General features: G+C 33.2%; 1 pseudogene; it reads right to left on the reverse strand.

Annotated features, from left to right (window-relative positions):
- Positions 1-227: 227 nt before the first annotated feature.
- On the reverse strand, positions 228-11,762 carry LOC124910762 (annotated as a pseudogene).
- Between the last annotated feature and the right edge of the window lie 4,418 nt (positions 11,763-16,180).

Here is a 16,180-nt window from a genome sequence, read left to right on the forward strand (position 1 = left end):
ACCCTTCTCTCGCACTGATCTTAAGAACTCAAACATTTATCGTAATTCAAGGCTTCTCTATCAGACCATTCTCTCTCAACTAAGGCTTCTCCTTAAAAAGAATGATGCAAATCTATGGAAAAGAAGAAAACTGCTTAAGATATTAGGTAGGTAGGTTTTGTGGTTTGGACTAAAAGACTTGACCGAAATGGATGGATTCATAAATACACAATCTCTAGAATCATCAATTAATCCATGTCAAGGAATTCCATTCTCTTTCTCATTGTACCTTTCAATTCTGAAACTTCCCTTTCCACCTTTTGCACCCTTGTTATTTCTGCAACTGAAACATATGTCATGTGAGGAGGAAGTTCTTCATTTTCCAAATTCATTTCACCAATTAGAACCACATTCTCCCCTCGAATAATATATAGACCTAGAGGAATCACTAGTAAAAAATCGACCTTTACTGACGGTTTTTTACGAAGGTTTTATAAAACTCTCCTAAATACTCCCGAGAGGAATAAATCTTTCGGTATTAAAAATCGATTCCGAGAGGGGTGTAAAACCTTCGGTTTTATTAATTATTACCGAAAGTTCTTTGTAGAACTTTCGGTTTTTACCTTCCCAAAAAACCAAAAATAATTCTAAGTGTTGGATGTGGGTTAATTGCGAAGGTTTTTACAAAAACTTTCGGTTTTGCAATCCCGGAGATTTTTAATTGCGAAGGTTATTCAAAGAACCTTCGGTTTTACCTTTTTTGAAATTCTCTTTTGCGAAGGTTTTCCAAAAAACCTTCGGTTTTGACTCAATTAAAAATAATTCTAAGTTTGGTAATGGTTATTTCCGAAGGGTTTTTAATAAACCTTCGGTTTTGACTAATATCAAAACCGAAAGTAATATGAAAACCTTCGGTATCTACCTCTATAAATACAAACCCTATTAACCCTTCTTTTTTTCATTCTACTCTCTCCTTTCTCTCTCTTCCGCGCCGCAGCCGCCTCCTCCACGCCGCTTCTCTTCTTCTCTTCTCGCGTTCAGGTTTATTTCATTTGTTTTTTTTTGTTTATTATTAGATTTAGATTTCTTATAATGTAGTTTATATATATTATCTAGATTTAGGCTAGTTTAAATTATTTGTTTGTTTAATTGATTTAGATTTGTCTATACGTTATTGTTTAGATTAGATTTAGGTTAGTTTGTTAAATATATATGATTTTGTTAGATTTGTTATTTTGTTTGATTGAAGTTATATTAGATTTAGGTTACGGTTATTTTGTTTGATTAATATATATATACATATATCTGAAATGCATTTAGGATGGGTGATTCATGGAATAGTCTTCGGCGTACACCGGAGAAACTATCTCCGTGTTACCAGAATTTGCTAGCACAAACAGAAATTGCGGCACGTGAGGAAGAGGTGAGACAAATGACGCTGGAAATGGAGAAAATCCGATTGAGGGATGCCGAAACAGGCCGATTGCTGAGTGAAATTAAAGCAGACAGGGCTGAAATGGCCCAGAGATTAGAGAATCTCGAACAGGAACTTGTATTGTTGAGGAGTCGACTGAATCAACCACCCCCTCCTCCCACCCATCTAATAATTTCTAGATTATATTGTTTGATTAATTATGTGTTTAGTTTTCCGTACGAACGATGACATTTTTATGTGTTTTGTTTTAATAATTATGAATTATTATTATTATATTTGGTTTGTTTTTAATATGTTGTTCATGAATTATTTTATTTTTATTTGTTTTTCACCTTTTTTTAAAAAAAAAAGCATGGCCAAAGCTGAAGGTTTATTTGAAAACCTTCGGTTTTGACCCTTGGTTAAAAAAATCTGAAAATTTTCTAAGTATGGGGAAGTGTAAAAACCGAAGGTTTATTTGAAAACATTCGGTTTTGACCCTTGGTTAAAAAAATCTGAAAATTTTCTAAGTATGGGGAAGGGTAAAAACCGAAGGTTTATTTGAAAACCTTCGATTTTGACCATTGGTTAAAAAAATCTGAAAATTTTCTAAGTATGGGAAAGGGTAAAAATCGAAGGTTTATTTGAAAACATTCGGTTTTTACCCTTGGTTAAAAAAATCTGAAAATTTTCTAAGTATGCGGAAGGGTAAAAACCGAAGGTTTATTTGAAAACCTTCGGTTTTGACCCTTGGTTAAAAAAAATCTAAAAATTTTCTAAGTATGGGGAAGGGTAAAAATCGAAGGTTTATTCGAAAACCTTCGGTTTTGACCCTTGGTTAAAAAAATCTGAAAATTTTCTAAGTATGGGGAAGGGTAAAAACCGAAGGGTAAAAACCGAAGGTTTATTTGAAAACCTTCGCTTTTGAGCCTTGGTTAAAAAAATCTGAAAATTTTCTAAGTATGGGGAAGGGTAAAAACCGAAGGTTTATTTGAAAACCTTCGGTTTTGAGCCTTGGTTAAAAAAATCTGAAAATTTTCTAAGTATGGGGAAGGGTAAAAATCGAAGGTTTATTTGAAAACGTTCGGTTTTGACCCTTGGTTAAAAAAATCTGAAAATTTTCTAAGTATGGGGAAGGGTAAAAACCGAAGATTTATTTGAAAACCTTCGCTTTTGACCCTTGGTTAAAAAAATCTGAAAATTTTCTAAGTATGGGGAAGGGTAAAAACCGAAGGTTTATTTGAAAACCTTCAGTTTTGAGCCTTGGTTAAAAAAATATGAAAATTTTCTAAGTATGGGGAAGGGTAAAAACCGAAGGTTTATTTGTAAACCTTCGGTTTTGACCCATGTTTAAAAAACCCCAAAAAAATATAAGTGTTGGGAAGGGGTAAAACCAAAGGTTTTCAAATAACCCTTCAGTTTTGACCCTTCCCAAAAACATTCTGTTTAAGGTCAGGACCGAGAGGTTTATTAAAAACTTTCGCAAATACCCATCAAAACCGAAAGTTTTCAAATAAACTTTTGGTTTTACCACTTGACAAATTGTTAAATAAATTGGTTTTTTACCTTCCAATATAGATTCCTAATAAATATATTCAAGTGTGTGTTGTATTTTAAAAATTAATATTGTGTTTAATATTAAAATGTTTATGATTGTGTTTGATTATATAGAGAAGTGTATATGAATGTTTATGTTTGATTATCTTATGAATATGTGTAATTTTTGATCATATGGATTGTGCAATATTTTAAGGATATCAAATGTGTTAAATTAATATTGTTCAAGGTCATTAGAAGGTGAGAAACCAATTAATTTAAGAAGTTGTGAAATTGTAATACCGAAAGTTATATCATTAACTTTCGGAAATAACTATCAAAACCGAAAGTTAATGATATAACTTTCGGTTTTACCCCTTCATAATTTGTTAAATGAATTATTTTTTTACATTCCAATATAGACTCCTTACTAATATAATCAAGTGTTTCTTGTATTTTAAAAATTAATATTGTGTTTAATGTTAAAATGTTTATGAATGTGTTTGATTATATAGAGAAGTCTATATGAAAGTTTATGTTTGATTATCTTATGAATGTGTGTCAAGTTTGATCATATGGAGTGTGTAATGTTTTAAGGTTATCAAATGTGTTAAATTAATGCTGTTCAAAATCATTAGAAGATTAAAAACAAATTAATTTAAGAATTTGTGAAGTGGTAATTCCGAAAGTTAATGGCATAACTTTCGGAAATAACCATCAAAACCGAAAGTTTATTTGAAAACTTTCGGAACTGACCTTGGTCAAAACTGAAAGTTATTTGAAAACTTTCGGTTTTGACCAAGGTCAATTCCGAAAGTTTTTCAAATAACTTTCGGTTTGACCTTTTTAAAAATAAAAACCTCTTCTTTCCCCGATCCCCTCTCTCTCCCCGATCCCTCTTTCTCTCATTCAGCCGGCCGTCGCTCTCTTCCCCGATCCCTCTTTCCCCGCCGCATCTCTCTCCGATCCATCCACGCTGGTAACGACACGAACCGACGACGCCGACGACGCCGACGACGCCGATGTCCTATTGAAGACCCCCTCGACGGAACCCGCCATCAACGACGCTGCTGGTTCATCTTGCCGCTGCTGGTTCATCTACAACCTCCACATGCCGCCGCCCACTTCTCCGTCGCTCCGCCGGACGACTCCGCCTGCAACCTCCACCTGCCGCCGCCGACTTCTCCGTCGCTCCGCCGCTGGCCAGTAAAGGTAAGGTTTATGTTTTTTTAAAATTTGTTAGTTACGTTTATATAAATTGTTGGACTAGTTTAGTTTTTGTTTGAATTGGATTATATTTTGTTTGATTTAGGTTAGATTTTGTTTGAATTAGATTGATTTAGGTTTGATTTTGAATTGAATTGATTTAGGTTTGATTTTGAAATGAATTGATTTAGGTTTGATTTTGATTTGAATTGAATTGATTTAGGTTAGATTTTGAAATGAATTGATTTAGGTTTGATTTTGAAATGAATTGATTTAGGTTTAATTTTGATTTGAATTGAAATGATTTAGGTTTGATTTTGAAATGAATTGATTTAGGTTTTGATTTTGATTCTGAATTGAATTGATTTAGGTTTGATATTGAATTAAATTTATTTAGGTTTGATTTTGAATTGAATTGAAATGATTTAGGTTAGATTTTGTTTCAATTGAATTGGAATGGATTTCGTTTAGGGGTTAGTTTTTGAATAGATTTTGTTTGAATTGAATTGAAATTTATTTTGTTTGATTTAGATTCATTTAGGTTTGAATTTGGTTGGATTAAAGTTAAATAATTTGGTTTGATATAGGGATGATTTATGGTTTAAATTTGGTTGGATTAAAGTTAGATAATTTGGTTTGATATAGGGATGATTTATGGTTTGAATTTGGTTGGATTAAAGTTACATAATTTGGTTTGATATAGGGATGATTTATGGTTTGAATTTGGTTTAGATATTGTATATTTTTCTTGGATTTATGTTTATATATTATTGTAAGATTATGTTAGTTTGAGTTTGAATTAGTTGATTAATGTTAGATTTATGTTATATTATTGGATTAATTTGGTATAGTTTCTTGTTTTACTATTAGGTTTATTATTGTTCGATCTACTACGACGTCGCTCTTCTTCGTCGCTCTTTAATTTCCTACAAGGTTAGTCATTGTTGTTTTTTGATTAATAGTGTAATGTATATATGGTTTATGTTAAATTATCATGTTAGATTTATGTTTGATTTATGTTAGGTTTAATTTATTTTAGATTATGTTAAATTTAGGTTTGTGGATGAATATTAGATTCATGTATTGAATTAATTGATTATTATTGATTTAGGTTTTTAGTTTAGTTTGGTTTGAAATGTGTGTGAATGAAATTATGTTGGATTAGATTTGGTTTGAATTAGATTTGATTTTATGTTAAAATTGTTATATGTTTGAATGAATTGTGTATGAATAAAATTATGTTGGATTAGAATTGGTTTGAAATGTGTATGAATGAAATTATAATGTTAGATTATGTTGAATTTAGGTTGGATAATGATACATTAGGTAGCGATTATGTTAGAATTATGTAAGCCTAATTAATTTAGACAAATTTAAGTAAATAATAATAACGGTTGTTTTTCATTTTATTAGAAATATGGAAGTACCCAATAAAAGTTGGATGACCTTACGTCGAGATCATCCAAATTACTAGGAAGGTGTTGACAAATTCCTCGAGTGTGCTGTTAGGAGTACATCCCGACAAACCGTGAAATGTCCCTACGTGAAATGCTTGAACACGCCGTTTATGGAAATAGAAGAAGTGAAGACTCACCTCATCATTTATGGAATAAATATTCATTATGAGTATTGGTATTTTCATGGAGAAAATAGACGTACTACTCAAGTGGTTAATGACGATGTCAATGAAGATGATGATGATGACGACGATGATGATCAGTTAGAGGATGCCATGCCGGAATTCAACGATGCGAGACCGGAGATGAATAATACAGTTAATGAAGAGGTCAACGAAGAACGTTATATGCACGAATTTATAAACGATATGTTCCCCAACGTTAATGATGTCCCGAACAACGATGAACTAGTCGAAGATGCGCATAGATTTTATAAATTTTTTGATGATTGCAAACGGCCATTATATGAAGGTGCTCGAATAACGAAATCATCAGCACTACTGAAACTACTTCACATAAAAAATGTATGTCAATGGATAAATTCTTCGTTCAATATGTTGTTGCGTCTTCTTAAAGACTACATATTACCGATTGACGCTCAATTGCCAAACTCATACTACGAAAGTAAAAAATTCATTACTGATATCGGGCTTAAGTATGAGAAGATAGACACATGTAAGAACAATTGTATGCTATTTTGGAAGGACGACATAAATGAAGATTCTTGCAGAGTTTGCGGTCTTTCAAGATGGAAAGTCGACCAAACAAGTGGGACAGTTCGAGAGAAGTAAAATGGGAAATTAATTCCAAAAAAGGTGTTGAGATATTTCCTTTTAATACCAAGACTGCAAAGACTATACATGTCCTCAAAACGGCTCCAATGATGAGATGACATAAAGAAAGAAGAGTTGATAATGATACGTTGAGACATCCCGCTGATTCCTTAACTTGGAAAAAGTTTGATGAAAATTATACAGATTTTGCGTCGGAATCTCGAAACGTAAGATTGAGTTTATCAAGCGATGGGTTTCAACCATTTGCAAATGGGAAAAAATCATACAGTGTTTGGCCGGTTATTATCGTTCCTTATAATGTGTCACCCACGACTTGCATGGATTATAGTAATTTCATTTTATCTATGTTAATTCCGGGTCCAAAGAGTCCGGGAGATGCAATTGACATATTTCTCCAGCCATTGATTGAAGAGTTGCATGAACTGTGGCAAATTGGTGTGAAAACGTTTGATACACACACCTCGCAATACTTTAACATGCGAGTGGCGTTGTTGTGGACCATTAACGACTTTCCCGCCTACGAGAATTTATCAGGCTGGAGTACGAAAGGTAAATTCGCCTATCCTTGTTATAACAACGACACAATATCTCCTCGATTGGTTCATGGTTCCAAACAATGTTACTTGGGTCATAGACGCTTCCTTCCACCAAAGCACAAATACAGAAGGGATAAAGAGTCGTTTGATGGTCGAACTGATTATAGAGAGCCCCCTAGATTGTTAACGGGGCAAGAAAGTTACGAGCAAGCACGAGACCTAGAAGACATAATTCTTAGTACGGATCTGAGCAAGAGAACCAAGATATATCATGAAACGCGGGGAGACAATTGGAACAAACTTAGCATTTTCTTCTGTTTGCCTTATTAGAAATCACTATTATTGAGACATAATTTGGATGTGATGCACATTGAGAAAAAAATTTGTGATAGCGTGTTGGGAACAATAATGAATGTGAAAGATAAGACTAAGGATGGTCCTAAAGCCCGTAAAGTCTTACAACTCTTAGGCATAAAATCATGGTTACATCCTTTAAATGATGAAGGAATTGTTCATTATCCAGAAGCGCCTTTCACTTTGACATCCGAAAATAAAAAACGTCTTTGTAACTTCTTGAAAGATCTCAAGTTGCCTGATGGTTTTTGCTCAAATATCGGCGGTTGTGTAAATTTAGAAGAGAAAAAGATTTCGGGATTAAAGAGTCATGATTGTCACATTTTATTGAAATATCTTATTCCTTTAGCAACTCGTGGATTACTTCCAAATAATGTGTATGATGCGTTAGTAAATTTGTCTAGTTTCTTTCGGTTGTTGTGCTTCAAAGAGTTGATTCAAGAGGACCTCGAACAATTGTACATGGATATTACATTGACACTTTGCAAATTTGAAATGATTTTTCCGCCGTCAATCTTCGACATCATGATGCATCTCCCGGTTCACTTGTCATTTGAGGCTTTGCTTGGAGGACCTGTTCAGTATCGATGGATGTATCCGTTTGAACATTACATGGGTACAATGAAAAGATATTTGCGGAATAATAACCACCCTGAAGCCTCTATAAGCCAGAGCTATCTTGTTAATGAGAGTATTAGTTTATGTACCAGGTATATGGAGGAAGAAGAGCAAGAAAAGGCACAACCTGAAATCTCGGGCATTTCAATATTTGCATCGTTGGAAGACCTATCTAACGGAAAAATATACAACTTGGATTATATCGATTGAGTGACAGCTCATTCTTACATTTTGAAAAATTGTCCCGAAGAAGAACCTTTTTACATGTAAGATTCTATGTTGCTGTTACTAATTAGCATTAAAGAGTGTGCTATTTAATATTCGATCTATTTGTAGAGATTATATATGCAGTATTGCAATAACAACGAATTTAGTGGAGAAACGTTTGCCGCCTATTTCAAACATCGAGTGAGTAAATTATGAACCATATATTCTAACTATTTTTATTCATTTTAACAACTTCATTTCGGATACATATATAGGTCACCCATTTAGCAGAATTTAACGACATATCAAGAGACCTCAAGATCTTAGGAGAAGGTCCAAGTATGTACTCGTCTATGTATGTTTGGTGTAAAGTAAACAGATACAAATTCTGTACAGAAAAACACGACGAAGGTTTGACCACTCAAAATAGTGGGGTGGTTGTTGAGGGGTACAACGGGTCTGAAACTATGTCATACTACGGAGTTTTAACGGATATAATCGAAGTACAATACTTTTCTCACAAACGAGTTGTTTTATTCAAGTGTAAGTGGTTTGATACACACTCGGGGGAACTAGGAGTGAAAGTGGATAAATATGGCTTCGTAAGTGTAAATGTAAACCGAATTTTGAAAACCCAAAGTCAAGACCCGTATATATTGGCGAGTCAAGCGAAACAAGTATTCTACGCCCCTGATATGTCAGCCCGACCCGGTTGGAAGATTGTGACAAAAATAAAACCGCGGTTTACAAACATATAGTTCAGATTAATTAATTAGGTAGATTTATGTTTTTTACTTTATATTCATTCTTATTACTAATTTATTTCAATTATTCACTCATTTTTATTAATGGTGTGCATTAAGAATGTATGAAGGCCCTAAAACAATTTGGAAGAGTATGAGGAAAACACCCAAGAAATTGGATAAAAGCTACCAAAATCCTACTTGCCCAATCCGAGACCTTAAGGCTCCGAGGATCGTCTTCTAGAGACCAACGACCTATTGTTGTGGTCCCGATAGCTACTTCTCCCCCAACAGACGAGGATGTTGAGGCTACGGAGCTCGAAGAGTTTATAGAGAGCACGTTTGCTGATATAGTGGATGACGATGAGGCTGAAGACGAGGGTCTCGAGGAGCCTATCGAGGAGGATGACGAGGCGGAGCACGGTTCCACTCCCGACCCATCATCGACAGGTAACTCGTTTACAAATTAGTTATTGTTTCAATTGATTCACATATCTAATTATGATTTTGATAATTTTGAAGAATCTTCTGCCCGCAAGAGACGGGGGAAGAACAAGAATATTGCGTTGTCTAAGAGGGTAGCGGGGACAAGGATTCCTCTTACGTTTAGAGAGAAGGATGGGAGGCCATGTGGTACAGTCGTGGGAAGAACACGGTGGTCTAGACATGTGGGGTCGATTATCCGGGACCCCGCAGCCGTCTCACACCGTCTTCTAAAGTGGAAGGCATTAAGTGCAGACCAATTGGATTCACTTTGGACTGCTATCAAGGTCATACTTATTACTTGATTATACATTACGTCATTAAATAATTAGTTTTAACATTTGGATGTTATTTTTTTCAGGATCCGTTCGAAGCTACTAATGGTGATATTGAGTCTTTTCGAAAGACCGGATTGGGACACGCCAATCAGATATGGGATAGATGACGGTCAGATTTGAACAAGGCATATATCCGCGTCCACAAAGGAGACGAGACGGCGGTACTGGCTAATCCTCCACTAGACTACGATCGAGATGATTGGGAGTTTGTGTGTCGCAACCATTTCTTCACGGAAAATTTAAGGTACAGCTTCATAATTCAAATAAAAGTTGATATTAATTAATCTAACTTCATTTTTTATTTCAAATACAGAAAAACAGTCGTACAAATATTATTAACAGGAAAAAGCTGAAATTCCCACATCGTACGAGAAGTAGACCGTTTGCACAAATTAAAGAAGAGTTGGTAAGTACATTATTTGTAATAACTTAATCTAAAGATTGTTATTAATTATATAAATCATTTATTTCAACAGGCGATTGAAATGGGACGGGCACCGTCTGTCATTGAAGTATTCAAGAGGACCCGTACCCCAAAACCGACAAAAGAAAACCCAACACCCGTCCCGGACGAACACGTGCAAGAGAAAATTGTAAGTAAATTGAATATACCTAGTTTTTTATTATAGAAATGATACTTTATTTCAATTGTGCAGGTTGAGATGGAGGAGGTTGTTAGTAACGAACCTGGAATATCTTATTTTGAATTGATGGAGAGGGTGTTCGGACAATAAAAACATTGGGTAGTGTTCGGAATGGGATCAAGCATCCGGCCCACACACTTTCGTGAGGATCGTCGAAGTGGAAACAGTTCACAACGAAACAATGAACGATTGTTAGAAGAGAATCAAATAATGAAGCTCAAGCTGGAGGAACTGGAGAAGAGGGACGAAGAAAGAATGCGCACAATTCAACAAATGCAAGCGGAAAAAGAAGAAACAAATCTGAGAATGTAGAGAGAGAAGTTAGAGATGAACGCAAGAATGAAGAGAATCGAATTGTTTATGAGGCAACAACCACCTCCTCCCCCACAAGCTAAGGTTATTTCGATTCAAAACATGTTTTCATTAGTAGTTGTGTCAATTTGAATTTATAACATATTGTTCGGTTTATTAGTTTGGTTGCGAATTTTGTAATGGTAATGATCATTTAATGTGATCGTTTGATATATTGGTTTGGCTAAACAGGTTTTGGTTGCGAGCAAAACAATTAGCACATTTTTAAAATTTTACGGGAAATAACCGAAAGTAATATTAAAATCTCTCGGTTTTTCTTCAAATGGAAAAACCGAGAGATATGTAAAACTTTCGGTTTTTCCATTTGAAGAAAACCGAGAGTTATTAGAAAACTCTCGGTTTTTCCACAAAGAGAAAAACCGAAAGTTTTCATATAACTCTTGGTTTTTCCATTTGAAGAAAAACCGAAAGGTAATTGAAAAACTTTCGGTTTTTCTTCAAATGGAAAAACCGAGAGTTTTCTAATAACTCTCGATTTTCTTCAAATGGAAAAACCGAAAGTTATATGAAAACTTTCGGTTTTCCTCTTTGTAGAAAAACCGAAAGTTTTCTAATAACTCTCGGTTTTCTTCAAATGGAAAAACTGAAAGTTAATAAAGACTTTCGGTTCTTCCATAAGGTGTAAAACCGAGAGTTATTTGTAAAACTCTCGGTTTTCCTCTTTGTGGAAAAACCGAAAGTTTTTCAATTACCTTTTGGTTTTACTCTAGGGTATCTAAACCGAAAACTCTACGATATCTCTCGGTAAATGCCCAATTGTTTTTAACGAAAGAGTCAATACCGAGGGATGGCGAGAGTTACCAAAACCTTCGGTAATGTGTCTATACCGAAAGTTATAGGGTCAAAACCGAGAGTAAAAACTCTCGGTTTTGACCCCTTTTTCACCAGTGAATGCCACAATAAATATCACTAACTATAACTCGTTCACAAGTACCTTTCAACGCCACATTTTCAAATTGGTCAAAGAAACGAAGTATGTCTCTAAGCTTTCTTCATCTCATAGAAATACAATCAACTTCTTATCAAGATAGCTTGCGAGAGATATTGACAAGTAAATATTTTCTGGTCTTGTCCAAGACATTTTAGCAATGTCCTAGAGTAACAATGGCGATGGAGATATATTCATATTTGATCGAGAAAGGCTTTTGAGGTAATTTCGTACTAAAGTGACGGTTGATTTGAAGGTAGATTCGTGATTAATCTAAAGAAGATGGATCTTAAGACTCCTACGAGATCTTTAGCGAATTAAAAGATGAGACTGAGAACTGGAGCAATAAGAGAGATGGCTATATATTTTTCTTCTGTAAATCTGTAGAGAGAAAGAGAAAGAGAAAAAATGATGGTTGAAAATGAGGGTTTTAATTAGAGGTCGTTATGTTGTAACGGAAAAATTGACGGAAGGGCCTTTGGTGACCCTTTTGGATAGTTTGATGGTCATTGGTGACCTTTTATAAAGTTTAAGGGGTAAATTATTTTAAAAAATAATTCGAACGCTAAAAGTAAATGATCAAAGTAATTTGAGGGCCACCTAGGTAATTTGCCCATAATATTTTCATAATTTATAATATTGTGATAATATCTTACATATATATTATCTTATATTCTAACATCCCTCTTCAAACTAAAGATGGAAAACGCTTAAATAACTTGAGGTTGAAAATAATCGAGATGCTGAAATATTGATGATATATATTCTTCAAGCTTCAGAAACTCATGAGCTCCATCTAGTTACAGGATGTCAATGTGTTGACTGATAACCAATGAAGATGTCAAATCTCATGGGCATTGAATGCTGGGGGTGCAACAACAACCGAATAAACTCCGAAGTTACATGTGAGTCTCAAGATTCATCCAACAACGGGATGGCAATGTGTTGTATAAAAGAAACCAGCAAAGAAGGTAGAATCTCATTAACATAGAATGCTGGGGTGAAACAACACTTGAAAAACAGATTCTAACGAAAGAATGGCAGTGTGTTGACTAAGTAACTTGTAAAGTAGCACATATGATTGGATTAAGACCAATAAAAATATGGGCATCAACTATTGAGATAAAACAACGGAAAACAAAACTCATAGAATATGATTGTCGAAGAAAATAAGAAAATCAACAGAATTATTTGAAAGAAAAAAAATATTATTAAAAAATATAATAATAATAATAATAATAATTAGAGTCCTCCATTAATGACTAAATTTTGTAACTCAACAATAAAATTTTGGCTCTAATACTACGTCAGAATAGAGGATAAAGATTGTATTAGAATTATATTGAATTACATAAGTTTTGTCTATTATATTACATTAAGATTATAAGGAAACTAATATAATAATATAAAATAGTATTAATATTATTACAATTTATCATATTGTTATAATATCTTACTAATATATTATTTAAATATAATAATGATATTATCACAATTTATAATATAATAATATATATTTTAATAATAATAAATAAATAATCCTCCACGTCTCGTGGATGGTTATTACTGCCACCAATGAAGCCACCCATAAACATGTATGTCCCGTAGTTATACCAATGAAGCAACCCATAAACATGTATGGTAGAACAGAAAAAAGATGAAACTTATTAATTTTGAAACACTTTATTATTTGATTTATTTAAAATATATTAATTGTCATTTCTTATGAAAAGGATCACATACATAATTATATGCTAATAAATAAGATACTAATCAATTTTTTTAATTATATATTAATATTATATTATAAGATATTATTATAATTTTATAATATAATATATTTAACAGTAACAGGTGAAAAATATATTAAACTATTGAAAAATTCTTTAATTGTTTTGTTTTGTTAGTTTGTTGTGTACGAAATGACAAGGAAAATAAAGAACAGATCTTTTTTATGCCTTTTCAAGATTTCACAATCCATTTTTTTATTTGAAGATTTTTTTAATTGGATGATTCAAAAGATAAAGTTTGGTGACATGGGAAAGATGGGAGTTGTTAGATTTCTTTATTTAAAATTATGTATTTGGATATATATGGTTCTGTTTAAACAATTATGTGATATGTTTATGACTATGTTTGTTCATGAAGTTTCTAATTAGTGTAAAACAGTAATCACTTTATTATAAGTAATTATATATATATATATATATATAAATAATAATAATATTTGACGAGAAATGTCGGATTCACGAATCACAAGTAAACTATTGTGAGAATAAACTCGTATTTTGTCCTTGATTTGCAGGTTAATTAGTTTATTTTTTTAAATAGAGGAATTGTGTTTTATTTTATAAGTTTATATATATGATTGTGTTTCATTATATAAAGAATTGTATATGTATGTTTGTTTGTGTTTGACGATAATTAGAATGTGTTTAAAGTTTGATTATAAGGACGTGTTGGATGATAATTAGGATGTTTAAAACTAGATGGAGGTGTTTGCAGTTAAAAAAATCTAAAGTTAAAACCGATAGATTATAGTATATCTTTCGGTAATAGCCTTCAAAATCGAGAGATATACACAAATCTCTCGATTTATCTCTTTTTAAAATTGTGTATAATCTGTCAAAACCGAGAGATTTAGACATATCTCTTGGAATTTAAGAAATGATCAAAACCTAGAGAAATGTCTAAATCTCTCAGTTTTTCTCTTTTTAAAATTGTTAATCTTTCAAAACCGATAGATTTAGACATATCTCTCGGAATTTAGAAAATGATCAAAACCAAGAGATTTAGACATATCTCTCGGAATTAGGAAAGATCAAACCGAGAGATTTTCATATATCTCTGAGTAATATCTTTCATTTTACCGAGAGTTTTTTTATTATCTCTCGGTAATAACCTGTTTAAATAAAAAAAACCTTTCTTTCTTCCCGATTACTTTCTCCGCCTCCCTTTTCTCTCCCTCTCTCTCCCCGATAGATCTGCGCAGACTGAAGACGCCGCCGCCGCCAGCGATTGAAGACGCCGCCGCCACCGAATTGAAGACGACGCCGCTACCACCGATTGAAGACTGAAGCCACCGCTCGATCCTTCTCGACGTCGAATTTATGGACTAAAGTCGTTGCTCGATTCTCTAGCCATCGTCGCGCCTTCGCCCGCATTTCAAGGTTAGTTTAGATTAATATAATTAGTTTATGTTATAATTATGTTAATATATATGTTAGATATTTGGTTTGATTTAGGTTAGATTAGGTTTGAATTATGTTTGATTTATGATATAATTATGTAATTGTTAGATATATGTTAATATGTTAGATATTTGGTTTGATTTATGTTGGATTTGGTTTGATTTATGTTTGATTTGGTTTGATTTATGTTAGATTATGTTTGATTTATGTTAGATAGATATATGTTAATATGTTAAATATATGTTAATATGTTAGATATTTGGTTTGATTTATGTTATATTTGGTTTGATTTATGTTAGATTAGGTTTGAATTAGGTTTAATTTAGGTTAGAATTATGTTAATGTAATCCTAATTTAGATAATGTTAAATACATAATATTGCGGGTTGTTTGTCATCTTACTAGAAAGATGGAATTACACGATAAAACTTGGATGAGCTTACGTCGAGAACATCCAGATTACGAGGAAGGGGTTGAAAAATTCCTCGAGTTTGCAGTGAGTAGTACAAGACGACAAATAGTGAAATGTCCTTGTGTGAAATGTTTGAACACAACTTCTATGAAAATAGTCAATGTGAAGACTCACCTCATGATTTATAGAATAAATCTTAATTATGAATTCTGGTATTTTCATGGAGAAAAATACTTATTACTAACGTGTTTAATTATGATGATGATGATGTTAGTGACTTGGATGATGGTGATGATGATGGTCAATCGGAGGATGGCGTGCCGGAATTCAACGATCCGAGAACATAGATGAATAATACGGTCAATGAAGAGGTCAATGAAGAACATTATATGTAAGATTTTATAAACGATATGTTCTCCAACGTTAATGATGGCCCGAACAACCATGAACCAGTCGAAGATGCGCAAAGATTCTATAAAATTGTTTGATGATTCTAAACGGCCATTGTATGAAGGTTCTTGAATAACGGCATCATCAACACTACTGAAACTCCTTCACATAAAGAATTTCGATCAATGGACAAATGCTTCGTTCAATATGTTGTTGTGTCTACTTAAAGATGACATATTACCGATGGACGCTCAATTGACAAACTCATACTACGAATGTAAAATTTTCATTAAAGATATTGTGTTTAAGTATGAGAAGATAGATGCATGTAAGAAGAATTAAATGCTATTTTGGAAGGACGACAAAAATTTGGATTCTTGCAGAGTTTGTGGTCTTTATAGATGGAAAGTCGACCAAACAAGTGGGTAGTTTGAAAGAAGAAAAATGGGAAATTCATGCACACTAAGGTGTTAAGATATGTCCCTCTAATATCAAGACTACATAGACTATACATGTCCTCAAAAACTGCTCCAATTATGAGTTGGCATAAGGAAGATTGACGAGTCAAGCAAAACAAGT

Source organism: Impatiens glandulifera, chromosome 7 (assembly GCF_907164915.1).
Source record: "Impatiens glandulifera chromosome 7, dImpGla2.1, whole genome shotgun sequence".
NCBI lineage: Eukaryota > Viridiplantae > Streptophyta > Magnoliopsida > Ericales > Balsaminaceae > Impatiens > Impatiens glandulifera.